This window comes from Pezoporus wallicus, unplaced genomic scaffold (assembly GCF_028554395.1).
Source record: "Pezoporus wallicus isolate ANWC-B61680 ecotype Strahan unplaced genomic scaffold, APGP_CSIRO_Pwel_v1 contig_10810, whole genome shotgun sequence".
NCBI classification, from domain to species: domain Eukaryota; kingdom Metazoa; phylum Chordata; class Aves; order Psittaciformes; family Psittacidae; genus Pezoporus; species Pezoporus wallicus.
In genome coordinates, this window is record NW_026642731.1 from 534,243 (window position 1) to 560,308 (window position 26,066).

Sequence of the window (26,066 nt, forward strand, 5' to 3'; positions counted from 1 at the left end):
GTGGGGTGGATGCTACAAAAAGATCATTTTCAGCCAAACTGATGGTTCTTCCCATAAAGACCTCTGAAGTGAAAACACCTGAACACTGAATACATCAGATTAACTTCAAAATGTACTGGAACGTTCTGGCCATCAACAGAAAGAGCCTTTTTGATTCCGACTACTAAAACCCAAACCTTTCACTTTTATGAATGACACAAAATTAGGTCTGCAAAGGATGCAATCCAGTGCTGCAGTTTCAAAAATCTTTAATGTTTAGTGTCTAGACAATAATCTTTTTGTTCTGCATTTATAAGAACACAATTTGTCACACAATCAACAAATTAGTTTCTCTTATTAACCTTGGAAAACTCCTATCTCTCAAGACTTCCACAGCACAAATACCAAGAAAGCAACACATAATGATTAATGAAATATTTGTTTCCAGTCTTTATGACACTTCAAAGATAGATTTGGTATTAGTAGGTGTGCTATAAACAAACAGAGAGAACTAAGCCTTGCCAATGGTGCACTGGGTCCCCAGCAGATGAACTGGGACACAATACACCCAAAACATACAGTGATTTCTGTCCTTCTTCCTAAATACTCACAGCCAGTTCTACAAAGCACACCGTCCCACAATACCAAGCCTCTAGCACTAGACAGAAGCATTGATTACCCTCTTTAAAAAGCATGTCATAAATTCTGGCCTGCTGTCATAAATATACAGCCAGCTGAAATGCACACCACTTTCAAGGGCACAAATATTTGAGGGAATAGCATTCTGTTGTTACAAACCAACAACAAACAGTAATGAGAAGCAGCTTCAGTAACTTAGTTAACATGTTTAATCACAGCATCCTGTAAAACAACTAGAAATGATGCTGTAGCTGTGGGCTTTTACCTTTTGGGTGGTTTGAAGTTAAAAGGACTAGATAACAGGCAAAACTCACCCTACAGAGGAGATGAAAAGTGTGACCTGCTAGTACACTTTAAACACAATGCTAGTTTTAACTGGAAAATAAAGCAGCCAACCATAAAAGGATGTTGGTAACAAGACAGTTCAGAAATGTAATGCACAGCACAAAATAGTTTCCTGTTTCTGTAAGCACTTGATTTTCCTCCACACAAATAACATGTCTTAGGGGCATGTGAAAAGGAATGTGTTTGCTTACAGAAAAATCATTTTTAATGAATAGAAGATGACTGCTACTGCCTGCTCAACTCAACCACCTGCCTATCTGTGCAACTAATATGATCCATGAACAAACACAAATTGCCTCCTTGACACCTCAGTGTTTGAAGCCAAAAGGCTCCACACGTGGGATTCCAGGTACTTCCAGGAATGCTACATCCATCTGTAGGGCTAAACCTTAAATACACTGTCCTGACAGACAGGGAACCCGGTAGTGAAGTAGCTAATCTCAAAATAAAACAAAAATATCTATATTTATTTTGAAATGAAAATACATAAAAGTATTTATTTATATCAGTCATTCCTAATACTCATAGTTGTTTTAACAGTACAGGTGAACACACCTGCTTTACATCTCTAGGGGGAAAAAAAGCTTAAATATAGTTTTCTCTTTCAATTACACGCATTTTGCACAAAAAATTGCACACACCTTTGGTGATACTCTTAAGTCAAAGATCTCAGGGATGATAAAATAGTATTTGTTGGATGAAACGAATTTTGCCATATCTTGCCATGCATTTCCAGAACGTCCAAACCCACAGTCAGCTCAATCTTTCCTCTCACTCAAGTAGAATAATTTAAAGATTATTTGTGACCTAAATTTCTTTTTGTATAGCCTATGTCAATTTGCCTGAGAAAGGAATCAAAGGAGTAGCGGTCATTAGAGCTGCAAGAGAGAAAAGAACCCAGAAGAGTGAACACATCTGTGACATCTCAATGTGAATGGAGACAATAGGCGCCTTATACAGCTATAGCGCAGGGGTGGGGGAGGAAGGCTGGCAAGCCTTTTTGTTTGCAACATAAAGATGTGAATAATTCTGTAAAATGTAGTTAGGAAGCATTATGTGCTATAACTAAATTAGTCTGCTTCTTGCTGGATTTCTCAGCTGAATTTGGCTTTTAGAAGAATTGGGCAGAAGTCATGAAACAGGAAAAGAAAATGCAAATCTTTGCAGGAGAGGAAGAAAAAGTAACTGGCTAGATATGATGGACACATTTCATAAAAGAAATCAAACAAAAGGGCAAACCCATGGAACAAATAAAGCCTACAATTTCTGTGGACCTCAAAAAACATTATTGCCTGGCCATCACAGAAAGCAGATCACAACCTCGGAGAAATACTGAAGACAGCAGAAAACAAAAAAGACCAAATTCCTACTAGAACTCACCAGATGTTCACAGATTAAAATACAGAAGACTTTCTAAATGTCATTCCAAATTTGATACAGTATTTAGGGGATCGATATAAGACCAAAAGGAGTATTACTTAAAATTAAATTACTCTGCTTTGAACGAGTTCAAAAATGCCTTTCAAATCTTAAGCTTAATTTTTAATATGACTTTTTTAGAAGGAACACACATTGGCACTCTAAAAAGACTGAGTATTACTATCACCTCAAATTCCCAGCTTTTTAAAACTTAAGACTTGTGTTACATGAACTGAGTGAAGATTTAGTTTCCAAAACTACTTAGAATTGTGCCAAAACCCTTTTCCACAGAAAGACATACAGACTGCGTGACACACGTATTCTAAAATTGCTAGCACATTACAATATTGTATTTATTCATTCTATCACATCATTTGTAGCTCCAGTTCAAAGTATTAAAATGAAATATCTTAAATGGTTTTAATGGGGGAGAGGGAGAGGGGAGGAAGCCAGCACGTGAATCAGTTAATGCTTGTGCACAGAAATCAAAGGCATTCTCAAAGATGGTGTTATACTCCTATATGGTTGGTTGTGTTTTAAAAACAACAGGCAGTTTAGAAGCAGTGTGGAATATTAATTTACACATCTCCAGTGATATGCGAGGACATCACCACACACCCCCAGCCCTTAAGATGGAAAAGTGATTACATTGTCACTGGATGACTGTACCGTGATGACAATGGGGAGGGAGGAAGGGAGGGAGGGAGGAAGGGAGGGAGGGAGAGAGAGAGACAAAAAAGATGCTGGCTCTCAAGCGAACTCTGGGTAATAGCTGGTACACCTACACAGCCTTTGGAGCAGAGAACAAAAGCATTTTAAAAGTGGAAAGCTTGTCTGCATGGGAAGAACTGAAACACCCCTAGAACACGGTAAATTGAATGTAAACAGGAAATACAGGACTAAAAAAAGAACGAGAAGTGTACCTCGCACCCAACTCCAACTGATAATAAAAAGATGTTTAAACAACACATCGGAAGCAGGAAGCCAGCCAGAGAGACGGTGCACCTCCTCATGGCAAAGGCATAAAATGGGCATGCAGAGAGGATAAAGTCATAGCTCTGAAAATCAATTCATGGTAGTCTTCACAACCAAAGACATTGGAGAGAGTCCCACTTACATCATTTCTTTGTAACAAACTGGCTGGAGAAGCAAAATTAATTTTAAGGAAGTACAGAGGAAGAATTAAACCAGACAATGGAGGTATCCATCAGTCACCAAATACCCTTCATAGGAAAAGGGGTTCAAATGTACATCTTCAGAAAAGCCAAACTGCACAATCTCTCATCACCAATGGCTGCTGGATCAGAACACTTGCAGGTGGCTGGTGGAGCTCCTGCTGGCATAAAAAAAAATCTAGAGAGACTCTCAGGAGCTATGGACCAATGGATCTGACAGTCATGCCTCAACTGTCTTCAATCCACAGTAAGATGGCAAAAGCTGTGCTAAAGGATAGTGTCACTGAGCACATGAATAAACAAAGTCTGCAGAAAGCCAGCCCACACGGTATGGTTCTCAACAGGGAAAGCTTATTTGAGGAGAAAGAAAGTTGCACAGAATTACTGTAACCTGTATGATCCCCAGACTGATCTAGTATTTCCTGACATTTTACATTTGTTAAAACTTGTAAAAGTATTTATTTATTTATATATTTATATAGAGAGAGATACATATATTTGGGGGGTTTTAACTGATTTAGTGCAGTGGCAAAAATATACTTACCCATATAATCTATTTTACTCAATAAACTTGTATGGAGACTTCTTTACCAGTATGAAATGTGATTTTACTTAGGTTTGTTGACAGAGCTTTACAGGGAAGATTACCTAGTAATAGGTTAAGCCTAGGAGAGACTAAGGGGATAACCAAAGCACTATCATTCCGAACATCTAATATTTCTAAAAGTCAAAGCTTCAACCATTTATGAGCCAGAGGTCAATGAAAGAGGAAGACTGAAGAGAGTTCAGTGAAACCTTGAACTGTGCAACTCTGAGTTTTGGTGGTGTTTGTTTAATTTCCCTTTTACAACTATGTATAAATTAAAAGTCACATTTCTCTTCTTATTTAAAAAAAGAACCAAATGGTGGCTTCTGGATTTCAGGTCCTTGCTTCTCTCTTTTCTTCAGTCAGATTTCAAGGTAAACTGTCAATATTTTCAAATTTTCTTTAACAGTGCTGGGGAATGGAATCAGTTTTTCTGTTTAAATGAAAAATGAGATGCTTTGCTACTCGTGTCACTGTCACAGTTGGGGTCTGAAGAGAAAGAGCAAATATAATGAGATCTGAAAAAAACCCTGGCAGTACTGCAGCCTGCAAGAGACATACAAATGTGAAGAAAAAAACAATTGTGTTTTCCTTCCTACATTAAGAATTTTTTCATAAGAAAAATATTAAAAACTACAACTTTACCTGTGACTTTTAATCATCAAAACTACTTCAAGAAAAACATATTACAATTATTTAGGTCATGAACAAGCAAAAATAAGCAATGAAACCCAGAAAAAGAATTTATTTTAGAGAAATGGATGAAGTGCTTGACCACCAGTGCACTGTGATAGACTATGCGTACAAAGGAGCTGTGAAATTCTAAACTACATGCTTGTTTACATGGGAAGACTTACTACCATTACTATACCAACATAACACCATTTACATTACACCTACCTCAGAACAAAGTAATTGGACTTATAACAACCTAATATTAATTACTTACAGCAAATTTCATGTTCAGCCACTATAGTGACAAAAGTCTAAAAGCAGCGGCACAGTAACACTGATACATTTTACCATGTAGGCAAACACAAATATTCGTGCAATAGGTATATGATTCCTTTAACTAGGGAGCAATAATACAGCCTGGTCAACAGACTCAAAAGTTACCTATGTGCTCATCATCTCCTTCCTTTTCTGAACTGATAGTAAGTGAATGAACATGTGAAATATTTGCAAGTAGAAAAGCTAAGATTAATCACACAACCCATAGGAGAATACACTGAAAATACTGTACCTACACTGCAATACACCTTAACTTTCACTCATTTCCAATAGTAACACGGGGTTTGCACACTATCACTGTAGCAGCAGTAGAATACAAAAATGGATTTCATTACAGCATGCTAATATCACCGTGTTCCCTACTATAACTTGCAGTTCAATACCAATGACCAGCATTGACTAAAATAAAGCCATTCATCCATTTTTATCCTTACAAAATGCTTTTTAAAACAAAGGACTTATATTCTTAGTCATTCTTAGCATCTACAGTTTTGCATAATGATGCCTACAGCTACTTCACCAGGGAAAGAACACGAGGAAAATAAAGTAACAAAAATGTTACAAGCAGAACTCCAACATTTACCTTACCATATGTTTAAGCTTGTATTAAATTAAGAAAGCATGCCAAAATCTAACTCAGAAGGAAAGCTTCTCACTTTTAAGACCTTTACGTGCTTGCTTCTCGATCAATCCCACTGTGGCGGTGTGTGCATTACAACAGTGAAATAAAGATTGGAATTCTTCAACTGGGGCTAGCCAGGAAAGGCCAACCAAGCTTCAAGTCACTACAATGAAATATCCAATTTGCTACCTTCGAAACAAAACAAACAGCAAAAAGCACCACAAACCCTAAGCATTACCACCACCAAGATCACAGTGTGTTATTGCAAGGAGAAATAATATGGGTCTCCAACAATACGTCTCAAGGAAAGTCAGGTAAGAGCAGCTTTCATCAGTAAAGAGGTTCCTATGTGTACAAAAATCCTAATTTTCTGGAGGATGCGTACATGAAGGGATAAATGAAGAAAGACTTTACAGGATAAAAGTATATAAACATGGTCTGACAAGGAAAAAATGTCACATAAGAAATCCATTTGTTCATCATTCTACCAGGACTCCATAAACACCAGATAAATTATGAGAGAAAAAAGATGTATCTTCTGAATTACCTGTATAATATTATATAGATATTCACCAGTAATTAAATACAATCATACAGGCACAACTACGTTAAATTTTATCCCTATTAATAAAAGGGTATTTTCTGCTATTCATACAGCTTATTTTGTCTGCAACACCAAATATTACTAGACACCAGTTTAGGGTTCTCATGAGCTAACAAAACATTAAACAAAGTCAGCTTTTGTGTTGCTCCTTTTCAAATTTTAAAATGTCATAAATCAATGCACTCATTTCATTAAATGAATGAGCAAAGCTTTTAAGGACAGTAATTAAAATCTACAGATTATTTCAAGACTAGGAAGCTCAAGAATGAGACATATTTTCTACTGTCATGTTACTTTTGACCTTTTTGTTGCCTGTATAACTTTTACTACCTGGTTATGCACTAGTAGTATCTTTAAATGGTCCAACAAAAGTAACTCCACATTTTAAATTCAGCATATAAATGGGGAAGGTTTGAGGATTGCTACAGTCATGACCACAGTTTTGACTGACATCAATCCAAAACAACAGAAAATACAGTGAATCCATTATGCTTCTTAGGAGTGTTTAAGACCAACTGTTTAGAATCCTGCTGCTTCCAAGATGGAGTAAAGAAATCCCTTCTTGAATTTCCAACTTTTAACAAACTGGTGCAGCAAAGTCTCAATTCCAGGTTGACTTCGGACCTTAATTTATCTTTTGACTTTAAAAAAATGTTTATTATTTAAATAAGAAAATTATTTCTTAGGTCACCTGAAATGACCTCCATGTAGAAGTGACAAACTATAAGTATTTGGTATGAATTTTAGTACTATAAGTATGAAGTATTTATGAAGAACATTAGTAAGGAGAAAGAAATGTACCTTATACCACTGATCAAGAATTAAAATGATGCCGATCAGAATCATACCCATCCACTTTATCTTTAGGAGTCACCTACAGTTTCAAGTTACCTGGCATCACACCAGGGTGATCTGTTTAGCACTATGCTGAGTTACTGAAGCAACAGGAAACTCTAAGTCTAAAAATAGACCAAGCAAACTATGCAGACTACCAGAAAATTTGTCAAGTATGAAAATAATAATTTCTTCCAGGCAATCCTCACTTTTAGAGGATTATTAAGCAAGAATAATTACATACAGAGTTTGGAACATTTCAAGACAATCACGTAATTCTTTACGACATTTAAAGCAAGTAGAACAAGTTTTTCATTGTTGGGGCAATGCACACAAACTACTTACAAAGATATCAAAATGGCTATGAGACAATTTGGTCATCACTGAGAAGAAAATGAATCCCCTGGGTTTTTTTCCTGTTTCAAAGAGAAGCATTAGCGCTTTCTTCTACTAAGAAATAGCATGTTTCCTTCATGATTTCTAGACAATGTATGCTTCTGAAAGAGCATCATACATTCAAAACAATCCTGTGTACTGAGAGTCTGGTCCAAAAGTTCACTAAAACATTTAATAGGGAAAAATCTATCTTTAAGCTTTAAACATTACTCTTACTGTTTTATATTATAGTGCCAGTTGACAAAATGTTAACGTTGTGACTAAATTTGATAAATGAAAATCATTATGGGTTTATAGTCTGGATTCTCATCTTAATGAGAGTTAACATCTTTAGAGCAAAATGTTCAGAGCTGCAAGACATATGCTGAACATGTGTATACATGTGAAGCTTTGAAAGCTGCTTAAAAATGTGAGAATGAGTAAAGTTCGCGTTACCCTTGATAAATGTCAGCTGTCAGGCATCACAGCCCAATACACACTATTTTTTCCCCACAAACTAAAGCCCAGAAAAATGTATTTTTACTTCACCAGCTGAATATAATGCATTATACAAGGCAACATCTACCCAAGGTCAAAAGTTTAGTGTTTTTAAATTTTAACTTCCAGAGCAGGGTATTGGTTACACAGATATCATCATCACACTGAAATTAACTGAAGTGTTTCCAAAAATCTCTGCTAAAGTTACATGTAACACTCTAGTACATATTTTCTACCAAAACGGACACATTCAACTTCCCACCAACTCAAAAGGAGCTTGAAAGAGAAAAAAAGAATTGTTCCTATATCCATTACCAGTTCTGTGTTTTTACAGTCCAATTTTACTTGAACATTTTCTGCTCTAGTAAATCACTCATTACAGAATTCTAATTGTGTCTTGCAGAATTAACCCAAGGAACTGAGCAAAGTCTTGGAACACACCAGCTGTACAATAACAGGGTGCGGTAGGGATCAGATTGGCAGAACTTTCCATGAAGAAATGTTACTTTTTAATGGGATATAAATACGTCAATCAACCCTATCTACAGTGTAGTCCACTTAAAAGCTGTTCCCCGGCTCTCCCCTTTGAAACCACATATAATTTATCATTTGTGTATATGAAAAATTATTATTATGCTATGGTTATCCTGCCAAACAGTGAAATGTGCTTTAAAAATTTCACTGCCATTACCACATTAACAAGCTGGTTTCTTCTTCCACAGCAAAGCCTGAAGCACTATGACAGTCTTCTGTGAATTTTTAATAAAAGTATTATCTACCTTCCCTGAGCAGGTTAACAGCTCCATGTGTTGAAAGATCATGAAGTATGCATGTCATATCAGTGCCTTTCCCTCTCTGTGTTTAAGTAGTATTTTGATCCATTGAAAATTCATACACTTCTACCGGGATTTTCAGAAGCACTAAATATTGGCCTGAGTCTGTTTCTGCTAATTCAGTGAGAACTCTGTCACTACCTCCAGTAGAAACACTAAAGCTCAAAGTAGTGTTCCTCTCAAAATTCTATCTTCAGCAGGGAAAAAAAAAAAAATAAATGATCTTTTACCTGAGTTTTTGTATTAGCCTCAAATAGAAAGATACAGTAAATGTGTCACTTCCTATCAGATGACCTAAATTTTATTTAGAAGTATTGCCCAAGTCATTTAGAAAGATAGGTGTGCACTGTACACAGAGCCAAGAATAACAGATGTAATATCTCTGTTTGCTCAACTGACACCTTTTAAGAATGTTCTGGTAACTACAGATCTACATTAAACCTGGTGCCTAAATTAGAACAACTCCTATTAAAATTATTATTCTGGTCTACTTGATATATTCTAAGAATGTCAATAATAATCTGCAGTGCTCACATTATTTTATTTTAAATACACACTTTGTACACACAAACTGCCCACTACTTATTTACAGTTATGCAAAGTAATCCAAATTATCTTTCATCAACCACACTGAACACCAGGGTCACAGAAACAGAACAATCACTGCTGAAAGCTTAACTGCCAGATTTACTACAAAAATTGCACCATTTGTAGCAATGCAAAAACATCAAAATAATATCCTTTAACTGCAAAACTGAGTATAAGCACTAATCAGATCAAACCATGGAGTTTCAGCAACATACAAAACCTCTTCAAATCTTTTATGGCATAAGAAAGAACATGAGGTATAAAAAAGGCCCCCTGCACATTTAATTTACAATATACATTGCATTTGCTCTGAAGCCAACAATGGTGATGTGAAATTAGAGCTGAACAATCAAGGCAGAAAATCTAATGAAAAGGCTGTGACCTAAAATAAATTGCCTATTAATGCCACCAAGATGATGTATAGTTGCGAAAAGTAACATCTTTATGTACTGTTTCAAAATAAACATCTAACATTACATACTTCTTAATGCTATAATCCTTGTCTCAACATTTCAAAATAAGTACCTTCAAAGAGACAGATTAGTAAATATATCCCATATTAGTGCAACAGACATACAAAAAAGGAAAAGAAGAGGTACTAAGAATGACAAAACTTGTCAAGTTAAGAACTGCAGCGTACTTGCTACTGACCATGGAAAATACCTTGTGAAATGCAAACAGTTCATTCAAGTTAGTCACAACTGGTTGTCTTAAATTTTAAAGCATTACAGAAGATGTACAACACGTTGAGAAAGTCTAAACTGTTTTTCTAGTCTTTAAATGATATATTCCCTTCCACCCTCACAAATTTTAGAAAGATTAATAGATTATTTTATTCATTCTAAAGAGGAATCTGTCACACCTAAACCCAAAGTGAAGTTCAGCTTGGGTGAGGGGTAAACATCTGCCTGCCATGGAAGAGTTAAATGGCACAAGGATAACACTGACTTGGAGTACAAAAGGGCCACAAATCCTGCAACTCTGCACTAAACACCAAACAGTTGCTTTTACTGCTTTACACATCCTTCCTAGCTCTAGTTCTTTAAAATTCAAGGACCTTTGCAGAACTCTGAATGATGAGTAGGGATTTCTTAATTCTCTGGGCAAGTGAAGGGGTTACCCCTTACTGCCCGGCTGTTACTGCATGGCCAGCTACTCACTGACAAATTGCCACTGGGATGTCATACACAGCAAAATGAAACCAGTATCTTAAAACACCATCCTGCAAACTGCAACCATTCAGGACTGACAAATTACTGGCACAAAGTACAAGCAGGGCAGAAGTTCTTCAGTTTCCCATCCGAGAGCCTAAGACACTATGAAAACAAAAAGTTCTTATGTCTGCTAGTTTATAGGACTGAAAAAAGTCTTTGAAACACCTTTTAAAAGGCTGGGGTTTTTAATGGCTGCGCTGCAAAGACACTGAATTAAGCTTCCTGAAAGGAAAAACTGATTTTGCTTTTACAGCCAAGCAAGTCAATGTTTTCCTAACATTCTAAGCCAGTGAGTGACCAGCTGCCTCCGAAGTTTCTCAGAAGCTACCCGGAAACTTCACAAAAACATTAACTGAAGAGTATTATGAAGACAGCATGAACAACACACTAGGTAAACCAGTGCCATTAAACGGTATTAATCTCTGACAGACTGTAAAAGCAAGCAACAGAGAAAATTACAACTTATAATGCTTTACTCCTAGAAAGATCAGAAATGTCTCCTGCATACCTGAAAAGATGTAATTAACGTTTATATTATGCACCCAGAAAACCACAAGAAAGCAAAATAAAAAAGGGCTATTTCCTTCAACTAGTGTTTCCAGCACAGCCTCCATTATCAATACCATATCAATATCATATCACAACCTTCTTTATTCAGTACTGGTAAAAGGTGACTCTATCAAAGGGAGGTTTAGCTTCCAGGAATCACTAGGAAGCTAATACATATCACAGAATGCCTTTATTGTTAGTAGAGTTTATAACTATAAATATTCTTCTTTTTAAAAATACAAATGTTTTTAGTACACTAATAGCAGGCAGATGATATCTGCCAAGTTAAGTGTATAAGCGAGGGTTTCAGTTTTAAATGGTTTTGCTTTTCATTCATCAGGATGCCCCCACTGTTCCCCCCATAAAACACACACTACTCCAGTCTGTTATGTGTCATGCTCTGTTATTCAGCTTCTGAAAACCTCAAACATTTAATCTCTCTCCAAATGTTCTCTTATAGCAAGCTTAAGCAAGCTCCACATTGATCTTCATTTTCAGCATTAGGATATTTCAAAATAAGATTCCTCTGACTGAAATCCTCAATTCTAATCCTGTCACAACAACATGCCAGCAATGTTGACACAGGACCCAGGAGGATGACATTACATAGGTGGCAGGGAATCAAGGTGAAAAACAAAAGGAATCTAAAACAAAGAGACAAAGCTGCTTTTCCTACTTTAACAGTATTGTGGGGAAGAGAAATGACAGCTTTTGAAATAACAAATCACCTAATGAATATTCTACACAAGAAGCTGGAAAGGCAAAAAAGATGCATAAAGTTATCATATTCAATATGCATAATTTTAAAGTATTAATTAGAAATGCCTGGAATAAGTATTATCGGAAATGTCACTATCTACACAGGTATTTTCTTATTAACAACATTCACAGACCAATTCAAAAGGATACTGTGACCATTACAAAGCTTGCAATTCGCCTTCCTCCTCCATTTGCATAGTCAGTATAATTCACTTTCGCCCCCTCCATTTATAATCATAATAAATAGGCATTGAATAAAAAGCAACATTACTTCTCCCCTTGTAAGGCATTAGAATTCCTTCCTTCAAACAAAATAAACTGTTTGTAATTGCCCATGTTCAGTACCCGTGGCTCTTTTTCCTCCCTAGGTCAGGCAAATCTTAGCGCTAGGAAAAAATCTGGATAGGTATCACTGATTTTCTAATTCTCTATCACATCACAGCCCTGAGGTTTATTATGAAACAATGCTCACAGTTGTCTGTTCTAGTGCTGGAAATGGGAATATGTTTTAGTAACATCCAAAATTAAAAATACTCATCTTCTATTTTCATAGTATCATTACCAAAAGATCACAATAGCATGTGGAGCTAGCAACACAAAAGAAATGCCAGTTTTGCTGGCACATCATTTTTGCTCTGAATCTATTCATATTTGTCAGACCCTTGATTTATCAGGACATTTCCTACTTGTACCTTGAGAACTAAAACTGTCACTGTAAGGATTACTGTATTCTTATTACCATAAAAATTATTGTGTTGTGCTTTTAATTTACTTATCTTGAAGAAAACACTGCATTTCAAACTGCCATTTGATTAGAGAGTGAACAATGGGCATGGTGCAGTGATACATCAAGAATTTTTGATGCCACGAATTGTAAAGTTGATCCCTTCTGTTGTCTTAGCCTTCCAGATCTAGACTTCAGCAGACTATTGCAAGGACAACTACATATCACAAATGGGTGAATGCAACAGTTATGGAGCACTTTGGCCAATCTTCTGTTTTCTTTCCTCCATCTGTTCAGAGATGTGGTCTCTCTACTTTCCTCCATCTGTTCAGAGATGTGGTCTCTCTACTATTTTAAATTCACGTACTCTTTGAGAAATAGCAGGTTATACTGACTAGTATCCTAAAAGATAACCACTGTATGCACAATAAACATCAAAGGAAGATTTAGAGAAATCAGAGCTAATGACAGAGCTTTCCAGAACACATACACAAAGCTGATTATGAATGAGAAGGTTTTTCTACATTAGCATGTGGAATTTTATTGACCAACCCTGTCCTACCCCCATCCCCAAGACCTCCATCCAAACAAACAACCTAAAACTAGCTTTAAAGTGTGCTGGAAATAAAGCAAACTCCTTTTCAAAAACTGCAGAGTAAATATCCTGGTCTGCTGCTTCAGTAGAAATTAGTAAGGAAAGCTACCATTTACTGTCCCTGGGGCCTGAAAAGACTTCAGCCCACAGCAGAAGCTGGAAAAAAACCTTCCTATTGGGGCACATCAGCCCAGAAGCATTTACCAATGACAACTGTATAGATAACACAACCTACAGAGATCATAAATGCATGAAGTCCTTTCAGCTATAGCAGCCAAGCCCTGAACTCAGCACATCTTCCAAGCAAGTGCAGGAGGCGAAATGCCACTCGCAGCAGGTGTGCTTCACCCAGATCACACCACGTTGTTCTAGCTGAAAAACACTGTGCTTTCCACATATTGTTTTGTATAGTAAAGAGGAAAAAAAAAACTTATTTCTTAGATACCAATTCCTGAACTCTAGTGCCAGAGAAACAAGACTGTGTGTACATACACATATGCTTAAAGGAATCAACATATCTGTAGCGTGAAATTTTTTGCATCTATTCATCTTGCTACATCCCAATAGCATGCAGGAGAACTCACAAAACTTATGATGCTAGCAGAGAGAGTCAGAAGATTAATATTTATGAGGGGGAGGGGGCTCTTCTGGTTATTTTACTGTCTTCTAAGAAGTTGCTGCCATAAACCAGCTCCAAGGCTAGAGCAAAACTGGACTTGAAAGTTGGCTGGAAGTGCTTTGAGGACCTCAAGATCTGACTAATGTCTTAGAAAAAGTATGTCTCCCTATCAAACACAACTCTTCAAAGAGGGATTTACATTCCAGAAACCCAACTCATTATTGCTGCAGAAGACCAAGAGCTCACTCATCGCTGGAGATCTGCAAAAATGATGCAGACAAAACAGCTTTGAGACAAACCTACTGAGGAAGAAGGGGAAAAGCCACTTAGTGCATCCCCTGACTAAACACTTAGACTGCAGATAGTAGGTTTCATCACCAACTGAAATAGAAATAAAGCAGAGAAGACAGAGGCACAAATATAAGGTTTCAAAACAAACAAAAACCTACATTCCCACTGCTACAGGTCACCTCTTTTTCAGCATTGTTTGTGCCAGCATGAAAGTTAGGAGCTGATTTAGAGAGAAGCAGCAAGCTTTAATACTGGATACCAGAGTCTAGCTCACTGTACAACTCCATTATCAAAGCCAGAAGACTGAGGGGAAATAAGCCAGGAGAAATCTGAAGCATACAATAGAAGTACTGATAAGTTTCAAAATATAAAATAATTTTCCAAATTGAGAGGCTGTGCTTTAGAGTTTTCTCTAAATTACCTTTCCAGCCTCCAGTAAAACATGACAATAGGAACTGCTTGCTTCAGATAACAGAAACAATAGATGAAAACACCTTGGTGTGAACTTCTTTTTAAATTTCTCATTCACAGTTCAGATATCTTGTTGAGGGGAGAATACTGTGAAAGGGCAGCTCCCAAGCAGCTGGCAATTTCCCCCGAGGGAAATAGGGAGATAGAGCCAACTTAAAAATCTATTCTGAATAAGCATACAGAATCAATCAGCAGAGAACTCCATAGTTCATTTTCAGCTTGTGACTACTCATCTAATGCTTTCTGGTTATAAAATGAATTGACAGTATCCCTGATACCCCGTTCTGGCCATTTTTGTTAGAAGTACAAGTTACACTAGTGATTTCCTCATGATCAGCAGTTAGCTCTTGTTACCACGCTTCAGAGTAACACTCCCCCTCCCCAAGTAGTTTACTTTGAAGAAATAGGATTTACAAATCTGGTTTGTGTTTCTTTATCCTCTGAGTCCGTGTTCATTTTTTGCCAGTTTCCCACCCTACTGCTTTCATGCACTAACAGCTTTAGAGATCATGTATGTCTAACACCAAAAAGGCACGTGCACCCAATGGTACCACAATGCGATCACACAACTGCTCAACAGAAGTCTTTCAGGCACAGACATTTAAATGATGCTTCAGAAATAGAGTTCACAAGTGATCCTTATTTCCTAGCAGTTGTTACTCACTCTTCCTTCCTTTCAAAGGGCATTTATTCCATTTCACTGTGATAGGCAGTGAGCAGCTTCATGGCTGCTCCCCTTTGCAGGCAGGCAAACCACCACGGATGGACGATGTGAAGCAGACAGGACGCACACAGACGCTGGGAGGGAAGAACAAAGAATCACAAGGAGTAGGGAAAAATAAACTATATAATGTCTGCTGCTTGGGAACATTAACTGGAACAAACAGGGAGGCCACCAACTATCATTACAAGCGCATGTTTCTTTTGCAGTTGCAAGGAGAATTGCACACAAGAGGGGGCAGGGGATCTGCTATTAATCATATTATATTCATTGTTCCCTTGATGCTGCTGGCAGTGCTTCAGGAGACTCCCGCAATTCCCAGATCAAACTGCAGCGAGAACGGCAGCACTCGGCCAACAGCCCACACGGAACCCCCACAACCTCCTGTGCTGTAACACTGAACTGCTTCTTGCCCTCAATTTTAAAAAACCCTATCACAATAGCTGAGGGCTCCTCCCCACCCTAATCCTCATTGGGAAAATGAACACACTGCATAAATCCGATGAAACTATTTGCAAGAACAAGCCAGTAGAGAGGTGAAAACATCACCCTGAAATAGCCTGGAATCGAGTTGCTTTGCTGGGGAAGAGTTCTGAATGTTATCTCTAAGTAAGGTGCTGAGTGACTCCTTGACGAAGTGGCACTTACCATTCAGTAAGCTGAACGTTCCTGCCAGACCGGCAGGCCAGTACCTGCGCCCGGACCAGGGTGGGAGGAAACGGCAGCTGATGCACAAAGTAACCAAGTCAGCTATTCTTTTGTCAGTGAAACGACAGACATGTTTAAGGAGAAAGAAAGGTGGATTAACTAAATCTCATATTCATACTTCATTGAAAACGTAATGCTGCTTTAATTTGTCTGGTTTGGCAACGCTACAGAGGGAAGGTGAACTTCCTCGGCCACAGACATTTACGATTTTTCTGTAACAAACTCTGCATAGTATGGAAGTGACACAGCTCTGCTTAGGTCCAGGATTTGTTAGAGTCGCCCTACCTGAATATAAATTTGTAACAATGGCTACCACTGGGCTTCTGACACTTTGTAAGCTGGCAACGATGTTGAGCTGGCGCTACTTGTCCCTGGACTGAACAAACATATCCTTTTGTTTAATGAAGATACAAAAGAATAGAAAAAGTTACAGTTCAGAAAACAGGTTTTTAACACACCAACTTCGGAACTAAACAGTAACAATGAGACACTTCTACCTCGGATTTCAGTAAGGAGAAACCACTTCAATCTTTAAAAAAGAAAATATATATGCATAAGCGGCTTATTAAGCAGCAGAGCTCCAACAGCCAGTGTGCCTGGAGTCACCCGCCTGCTCCTCAGCTTAATCAGCCCCGATAGGCAGCATCCATTCTTTAATATCTGTGTATGTATGGTTGGTTTGGTACTGAGGGAGTGAGGGTGGGGTGTAAGGGCTGGCTTGTTCTGTTGCTGCTGGTTTGGGGTTTTTCCACCACACAAAAAGCATGCTGGAGGTTGACAGAAACTGGACTCCTTGTCTACTGATCAGTTTTAGGAGATAGCTGGTACTAGCAGTTTAGACGTATTCCACTAGCTGGACACGCAAACTACCCGCTTGTGCTCGTCCTCCCCCTCCCATGGAGAGGCCGCATGCGGCACGGCACGATCACAGAGAATAAATACAGGAAAAGGGGGGAAAAAAGCCCTCAGCTCTTGGCAAGGGGAAGGCGTTCCACAAGCCTGCTCCGGGGTCAAAAGTTTACCGTGGTTTCAATTTCACCTTTCCGCAGCCAATGGCAGCGCGGCGGCTCAAACGGGCCGCGGGCGGCGGCGCGGCCCTTAACTCCTGCCCGCCCGGCCCGGCCCGGGGAGCGGCACCGGCCCCGGGGCGCCGGCACATGAGGGAAGGGCCCGCTCCGCTCCTCTCCTCTCCTCCCCTGCCCGTACCGCACACGGAGTGCCCGGCAGCGTCCGCTGAGCTCAGCATTTCTTCTGGCATAGCAATGAAGGGGAAGGGGAGCTGTGCAGCAAGCAGCAGCACGCCAGCGAGTCACAAGTTAAAAGCTGCAGAAGCGGGTCCCCCTCACCCCCATTTTAGTTGAACACCAGGTCAGTAATCTAAGGGCAGGACTCATACGAGTCAGTATCAAAGCAGCACTGAGCTATAGAGCTGTGACAGCAGCGAGACTGTACTGGCAAACAGGAAAGACTGACCTTGTGAGAGGGTAGGGAGGGAGAACATCAGCACAGAATTGTCGGAAAGGATTCTGAGTGTGCAGTCAAGAGCTGCAGTGATTTACTTTGCTTCTTGTCAAACGAGGACTCGTCTCTGCCCTGGCATAAGGCTGCTGCCCCCCAGCCAGTCCCCACCGTGCTGCTAATAATACTCTGCTTCAAGATGCTGACTTCAAAACAAGTCGTCCCCTCATCTACTCCAAAGACAGTCGTTGAGTTTGTGGCTGTCGAGTACAAAAATTATCAGGTCTTCAGTCTTGCACAGGAAAACAAGTAATATCTAGCCACAGAGGTATAAAATGGTCTAGACACAAAATGTTTCTAATAGTGTCTTGCTTTGGCATGGAAAAAAGACACAATGCATGTTAGTCACCGTGTATTTTAAGATTACACAACCCAAGGAAGAACACAGAACAGGCTTCTTGTTCCACTGTACACTTCCATTCTGTATCGGTGGCTCCATCATCTCCTAATCAGTACTTCTGGTTTAAAATTTTAACACAGAATTATGACACAAGCTTTCCTGAGCCAAAATATCATCACAAGCAGTGTTGTGGACTGGGGGACTTGGGGACTACCGACTCAGCGAATCAGTCTGTGGTGGGGTATCCCAAAATCTAGGTTGGGATCAGCTTTATTCTGTGGGAGATTGATGAAAACGCTGACAACCACAAATATGGAATGACACATCCTATGACTGTGTTTTGGCATCTACTTGCTCTTGGAAAGGCAATGTCAAATACACTTAAGCACGGAGAGCAACAGATTTATCACCCCTTCTTTGGCCTTGCCAACTACAAGGCAAGAGGGTTAAAGTACTCTTACGTGAAGATGTGAAGTTCTCAGTTTGGTGCAAAAACCAGACAATATGAAGCAGCATCAAGAGACTACATAAAGCATGTAGTTAAGACAAATTCAGTGGCAAAGTAATCTGAGTATGTTCAGCACAGGAGTAGGGTTACACAGAGATCTTGAAGTGAATGATTAGAACTGTGACGTGATACCAAGTAGAATGGCAAGTCATTGCATACATCTGCAGGGTAAGCAGCATGGAATTATCCATTCCAAAACAGGCAGCAGTCAAGGCAGGAAACACTTGCGAACATGTATGCTACCATAATTCAGACCTCCAACACGCTGCAGAAAGAATGACAAGAATCTGAATATAATTATGAAGAGGTAAACCTAGTATATATGCCATTGACACACACAGTCAAACAAGAGTTTTATGCTGAAGATGCCAGTTTCGGAGTTTTCCAAACCCTGAAACCAACCAGATGGCAGATTTTCAAGAGAATGCACATGACAACCTAAGGGGAAAAAAAACAGTCAGGTGGCAGCTATTACTAATTCTCCAGAAAAAGGTAGTTCGAAAACTGGTAAATTATCTTATCACAGAACCTTAAAGGTTTTCACAGCATTTTGTAACATTGAAAGATATTCTGGGCTCAGCCCTCCACATAGGTCCCAAGAAAGGATAACATTCTTATGAACAGCTATGCCTCCTTTAAATACTGCCAAAAGTCCTCTTTTTATACTCAATTCACAGAACAGTTTTAGACATGAAGATAATTATGCAAAATTCTTTAAAACCTGCTTCAGGACTAGTAAACCATTCGATTTAAGAGCAGCCAATGAAAACCAACTTCCAGCATGGTCAAACAGTGGTTTCTAGAGGAGGCACAGGTAGAGATTCCTTTCTCAATGTATGCACAGATAGGCATAGCAGCTCAATACAGCTATTATGAGGTTAAGCTTAATGAGTTGAGAGCTGCTAACAAAAGATGCAGTAAGCGATTAAAACAATCATCAAGTCAGAAAGCTAAAGACATCATGAGAGTCTTTGTTGATTGAGATCATGCTCCACTAGCAAGCTTTTTCTACTCTGGTTCAAAAATGGTAAGGCACCAAGGAAAACGTCAAATAACGCTGTATTTTCATGGTTCAGCCAGGCTAAAATACAGTTTTGCCAATAGTAATTTAAGATTTAATTACAATTACATAAAGCTATTTTCCTCTCATTAAAAAGAACAGTTTGGCTCTGTTGTTTTACCTTCCCTAAATACCACCCCATGTTACACAAATTCTTTTAAATTGAGATATCATAAATAAACTCCCGGTTTATAAGATGGCCTCATTTTAAAAGAAAATGGATGCTATAAAATTTTACATCAAGTCAGCATGTTACCAAGAAGCTTTTCTGTGTGTTCTGAATTTGATTAATACAAGCCAAGGTCACTTCCTGAAAGATGCCTACCACTGCAGCTGCAAGCAAACGAGACTACTCTGAGCTCAAGAGCTGGGGGATGGGAAGAAGACACCAGAAATTTCTAACACTGCCTCCAAAAATACACTAATTACAAAACCTGGGTAATATTTAGAAGTGTTTAGTTAATAAGTTACTTATGTGGTGATCCAGTAAAGCTCGAGTCTGTAAAATCACTCTCAAGCAAAAAAGAGATTCACAATGATGCACCCGTATGTCTGCAAAAAAATGAATAATTCTGACGACCCTTTACTAAACTTCATGCAATTCCCTTGAAAATGGGGTGTTTGTTTTTTTTTTTACTGTGTACACTTTACTATGCAGCTCATGAAGCTAGTAAGAGTCTGCCCTTGAATGGGGCATGTCTCAGTCCTATGGAGACTGAGAGGCTCCACCCAATCTACACTGTGTCCTATTCCAAAGCCATTTAGGAAAAACACGTTTCAGGCAAGCACGCAAGCTCCTTCCCAAAGTCCACAGCCCGCATTTTCCCAGTTTCTGAAGACTACTCCTATAGTTTACAAAACCAATTCAAAATTACGTTCACCTGAAATTCTAGGGCTATTTTAACAGTTATTGTAAAAGCACACCACCTTTGCATTTTGCATGCAGCCAGAGTTAGTTTTTTCCTTTCCCAAACACAGTTAAAGCTTACATGTCAGGAGAATAAGACCCACACCAAACAAAATAGACTATTTCTTGCTGTTTCTGTGTACAAATAAAGATTCTACAATTTGGAGTACCAAACGGGGGGTGTGGAGCACACTGCTGAAAAACCACACACCAACACACATATCCAGCAGGGCATCTGTTAGTCTAGGAAGGGGGCCCAAGTGACATTATTTATGAACACACACACATACACTCAATTTAATATACTTCATCTTTAAAACAGCCATTATGCACCCAACATTGCAACTAAAGTTTCAGAATAGGCTAAAGTTAAGAGGATCTCCTGAAAGATAATTTTGACAAACTCGTCACTAAAAGGAAAGAACATTGCTGGTTTCGGGTGGGCATCTTTGCCTGAAATAGGCAAATACACTAAAGCATATCATTACCTATGCAGGCACAGCTAGAGCTGTGGTTAAGGATGCCTAACATTTTCCATCACAGACGCCTGTTCCGATTCTTTAGTGACTGTCTCACACCCCTCAGAATTACTTTTTTGTGGAAGACTTGCATAAAATTGGTTGAGGCATTTTAAAACAGTGGAGAATTCCACTGAACAAAATATAACCTTTTATGCAGTCCAAGTTGAAGCTTGAAGGGAACCTGATCAAATATCTGAACAAGCTAAACTTCATCTTGCTGCTCCAATGAAGGTACCTATGCAGACAGTAAGTGCTTTTAAAGCCTTTGAACATGCTCAGTTTTGTTTTAAACCACTTGCCAAGACCCTCAAGTATTTTATCTAACCAAGCTGGCTTTGCTGCTGCACAGCTCCTCCATGCTGACAGGACAGAACATGCTTTATCACCATATTACGAAGACCAAGAGCAGCTTTTCTAGAAACCTGCCAGCTATGAAGCAGTCCAAGTGCCTGGCAGCACAGGAGGTAGTGTGCAGAGACCTTTGCTAGGTTGTGCTGCCCCACCCATGCACAGCATCCACAAAACAGGAGGCAGCAGCGAGATCAAGGGAAAGGCCACCCCTCCCTTCCAGTTCAAGAACCCAGTTGAAACTGTAACTGGAGGTCCCAGCCCGTAGTGCTGAAAGACTCCTGCCCCTCTAGTAGCCAGCCCCTGCAGCACGCATGCTCACTCTGGCAACCAAAGCAGTGTCAACCAGCTCGGTGGGATTCCAGATGACAACCTTGCTGGCAAAGGTCAGAAATTTCCTCATTGCAAATTATACTACTTTTTCCATATGCTTTAAAGGCATAAAAAAAGTTATGCTGAAAATACTAAGGTTGTGAGATCATTCAAAAAATGTAAAATAGTATCGTCGACTTCAACTCTCAACACCTTCTCCCTTTAACCCTCACCGCAAATATGAAATTAAGCACTCTGCCGTGTGGGACAGGCACCATAAGCTCACAGTGAAGACTATTCCAGACTTGTGTCTACTGTATCATCTCCAAAATGCATTACTATTTCAACAACCCTGCTCATTTTACTATAGTGATAGGTAATGGTCTCAGAGAACTGAAGCCTGTCAAGGATCTGTATACTAACATGGCCTTTGCCCAGTGTGGGTACTTAGGGAGTTTCAGTGACATTCACATTAGAACACAGGGGGTTTCTCCCGTGACAAGTAAACACTGATACAGGCTTGTCTTGATTACAACAGATCGTAATCTCTCCGATTAAGAACATTCATTTAGAGCAGACTCTAAACTGACATTTCAATCACTGACCTAACTGTTAGAAATACACCCATCACAAGCAGGATCACAGTAGAGGGAAAGTCTGTAAATCACGCTGCTCACTTGTCTCAGACAGTTTGCTAGTCAGCAGAGGCAGTACTTGAAGACATCTAGTCATGTGTTTGCACAAGACCTAAGCTACAGAATTAATGCCAATAAATATATTATTTTACACTGTAAACCAACTAATTTTAATCAAAGCTATGGATACATTACCATTTTTAAATGTAAATTAATTTTCTGAAAAAGTGCCCAAGTGCTGTGGAAGGCAACTATCTGCCAGCAGTTTCCATATTACACACACAGAGACTCACAACAACCAGCTTCAATGGGACTCAAACGCCTGGTGTGTTAAAAGCATCTTTGAGAATTCTACTTGGTGTCTCTTTGCTTCAGCTACTAAAATAGCTTTTAAAAAAAAAAATTTATTGAAAGCTACACATCCCCATTGCTTTTAAAACTAGACCTTGTTATTCACTGATCTAATTATAAAAGGCCTGTTAATGAAGTTTCCTGAGTTTTTGGCAAAACTAGATTCTCAAATTTGAGACTACAAGATCATAGATGGAAAACAAAGTTACTGAAGAAGGGAAATCAAAATATTTTAAAGTTTTCCATGCATAGCATCGGTACTTATACGTAATTTATTGCATTGTAAGGAGCAAGTACAGCTACTTAATACAAAGACACTTCTAAAACACAGTTTGACCTTGAAATATGGAAATGTTCCTAGCTCAGTGCTGTAATTAAAATCTGATTAAGTTTAAGTGTACGCAGGTACACTTTCGGATGGCTGCAAGTGGTGTTGATTTAGTTCAACACAAGCACTACCATTCCAAATTCAAAGTGACAGTTGTCTATCTATAGCATACCAATAAAGGTAAGCATTTCATTAGTTAAAAATATCCTTTTCTCTTTTTTTCCCTCATATACATGACTATATTTCATATTCATAATGACCAGAGCTTAGCAGAGTACCTTCAGCCCAACTGCAAACTGAAGGTAGAAAATGATCAGGTTCATTTGTCTCTCCACAGTACAGTTATCTCATGGTATTTCAGATGCTGCCATTCATGGTGTACCAATGGTTACAACATGGAGCATCTGCTAAAATTTACTGCACAAAACAAAGCTGCAATGTTACTTTGCACATCACTGGCAGATTTATATCTTAGATTTCAGGGATCACTTATTGTAAAATTAAGCTAAAACAGATGAGGAAAAACCCTGAAGGTTGGTGCCTTTATTCAATGCTATGCAAAAGAGAAAAACAGCTCTTGGAGAAATACTATAGACTGGAAAGTCACAGAGCCTCCTCCAAGGCCTAAAACAAAAGGGCAAGAGGCAAGCTTTACTGCCTGCAACAAGTGAAATTCTATTTTTCATATATTGGTTGAACACAGGAACCAGTTCCAGCCAGCCAGTGGAACCTCTACCCTAAGAGACCTTCAAAATTTGACCAAACAAACCCCAGACCAACCAGCTCTAACTCTGTTTGCAGTGTTTAGATTGACGCTAGCACCACTGTTGTACGATTGTCACTAAAACCCAGTCAGAGAATTACGTACTGCAGCCCAGTGATAACCTGGTACCACTGTAACAAAGGGCTAGTCAGGCAAGAGAGTACTTTACAATTGATCCTACTTTGTCTTAATTTAAGGTGTATTACCACATTCTCTTTAGTACTGATCTAAGCAGGTATGTTTTATTAATCTCAGGTACTCTTTACATTTTGCATATATCCATTAAAACTCCCATCTTCTCTGACCACAACATTAATTCCTATTATCAAGGTTTTTTTTTTCTCCATTTATGAGAAAAAGCAGCATGCTTTTGAATAAGACTCTCAATGCCCTCTTGTTGTTTGGAGGGGTTTTTTTTGTCCAAACTTTTCTGTTCTTTACAAAGAATTTTGATTGCATAAAAATCTTAAGCTTCTCATTTTTCTAATGTTCTGTTAAAGCAGCAATACCTTCACTTTTATTAAAAAGACATTTTGCAACTGATCTCACACCAAGCTCCCCAATGTTCCTGCATCAGGCAAAAAATCAGTTTTGCTCATGAAAACAAATACAACTGGCACTTCTCAAACACTAATGTTTATCTGCAGAACTCTCCAAAATGACACCACCATCATTAACACAGAAAAGCCAAGTAATTTTAGGCAGATTTGCAGCCATTCTGGAAGTTAGTACAAGAGGTCAGTGACTGCCAAAACCAGAAGAAGGGATCACATCCTTCTCCTTCAAGTGCCAAAAAAAATTTGTGATTGTTTGTTTCAGATCCAGTTGCTTCCTTGTTTGTAGATAAATGGCTAAGTAGTTGTGTGGTTTCACAACATTAGGAAGCAGTTTCATGTATTTTTATATAGTGCACTGGAGGAAACACCAGGATAGAGCTGTTCATTTTTATTATTATTTTTTCTTACATGCACTGGATCTTCAGTTCCTATACAAGCAGACAGTCTGAATTCTATTCTACATTCAATAAAACCCTAAGCTGGGGAACTACTGTTTGAGCATTTGTTTGCCAATGAGACATTAAGGATGCATCCCCCACAATTTAAAAATACTCCTCTTCTCTCCTACCACACTTCCATGTCATCCAGCAGTTTAATTCAAGGTTCAACTTGATGCTATACTTTAAAGTTAGTCATCAGCCACACCACTGCATTGGGAGGTTTTTATGTTAGCATCTCATAAGCATATCAAACATGGCAACTGATTAGCACCAGTCATGCACTTATGTCATACAACTGGAATATATCAGCTATACAGCATGGTCAATTCAATGTGTTTTCTTGTCAGTAAATGCCACAATGTATTTGTCCAGTTAAGTGACCTTTTATTACAGTACTTCACACTTACAGAGAACACTTAAAAGGAAGGAAAGTCATGTTCAGGTACACCACAGTCAGAATCTTATATTCTTGGGCCATGATAAAATTACTAGAAAAGTTACAAATATTGTCTCCAGGCATGGCATAGCTTTTATGTTTTGTTTTCAAAGCCCAATAAGCATTGTTAGCGTATCTAGCAGTTCAATAAAAGTTCAGAAAGCTACAAAACCTTACATACACTTGAGCTTTCAGCAGTAGGAAGCTTACTTGGTTATATTCCCATATAGATGAAGCCTATAAATAACAGTGTACATACAATAACAGGATAAACACAACATACCATGGAGGGAACACAAGAGCATACAACACTTAAGTCTGATGTCATTAATTCTGTCTTATAGAATAAAAATACTGTCATCTAGGTTTCTTCCATTGCAAGTAGATTTATGACAGACAATATACTTAGTGTCTCCATCCAGTCATGAGCAAAAGTCATTTATCCCTTCTTTCCACCACCTATTATTTACTTCTGTGTCTCATCTGGAGACCATTGCTTAGGAACTCTTAACATTTTAATGAGCACAGCTATCTGAGACAAACAGATTCTTTTCTGGGCTTTGAAGAGATCATTCTCCAAAGGTTTTTCTTCCACTGTCTCATTTTCTTCATTTTGCTTTAGCCTGACCTTATAATAAAAGAGGTTGATCTTGTCACGAGAGATTATTCTGAAAGAGCTGTTTCCTTTTTTGAGATCAAAATTCCACTGAACAGAACATCCAGACAAGTCACCAGTTTCACTACTCTCCAGCAAGAAGTATGGAGATTGATACACTAATTTGTTTGGGTATTAAAGGCTAAATAGTCACCCCAGAAGGTATGACAAAAAAAAAAAAAAACAACCTAACAAACGCCAGTGAATAGCATCATATCCACTCTGGGC

At 38.6% G+C, this 26,066-nt stretch overlaps 1 protein-coding gene across 6 annotated transcripts in view; it reads right to left on the bottom strand.

The window, feature by feature from the left end:
- NCOA3 (nuclear receptor coactivator 3) overlaps positions 1–26,066 on the bottom strand; it is an 82,270-nt gene that overhangs the window by 38,007 nt on the left and 18,197 nt on the right. The window lies entirely within an intron of this gene.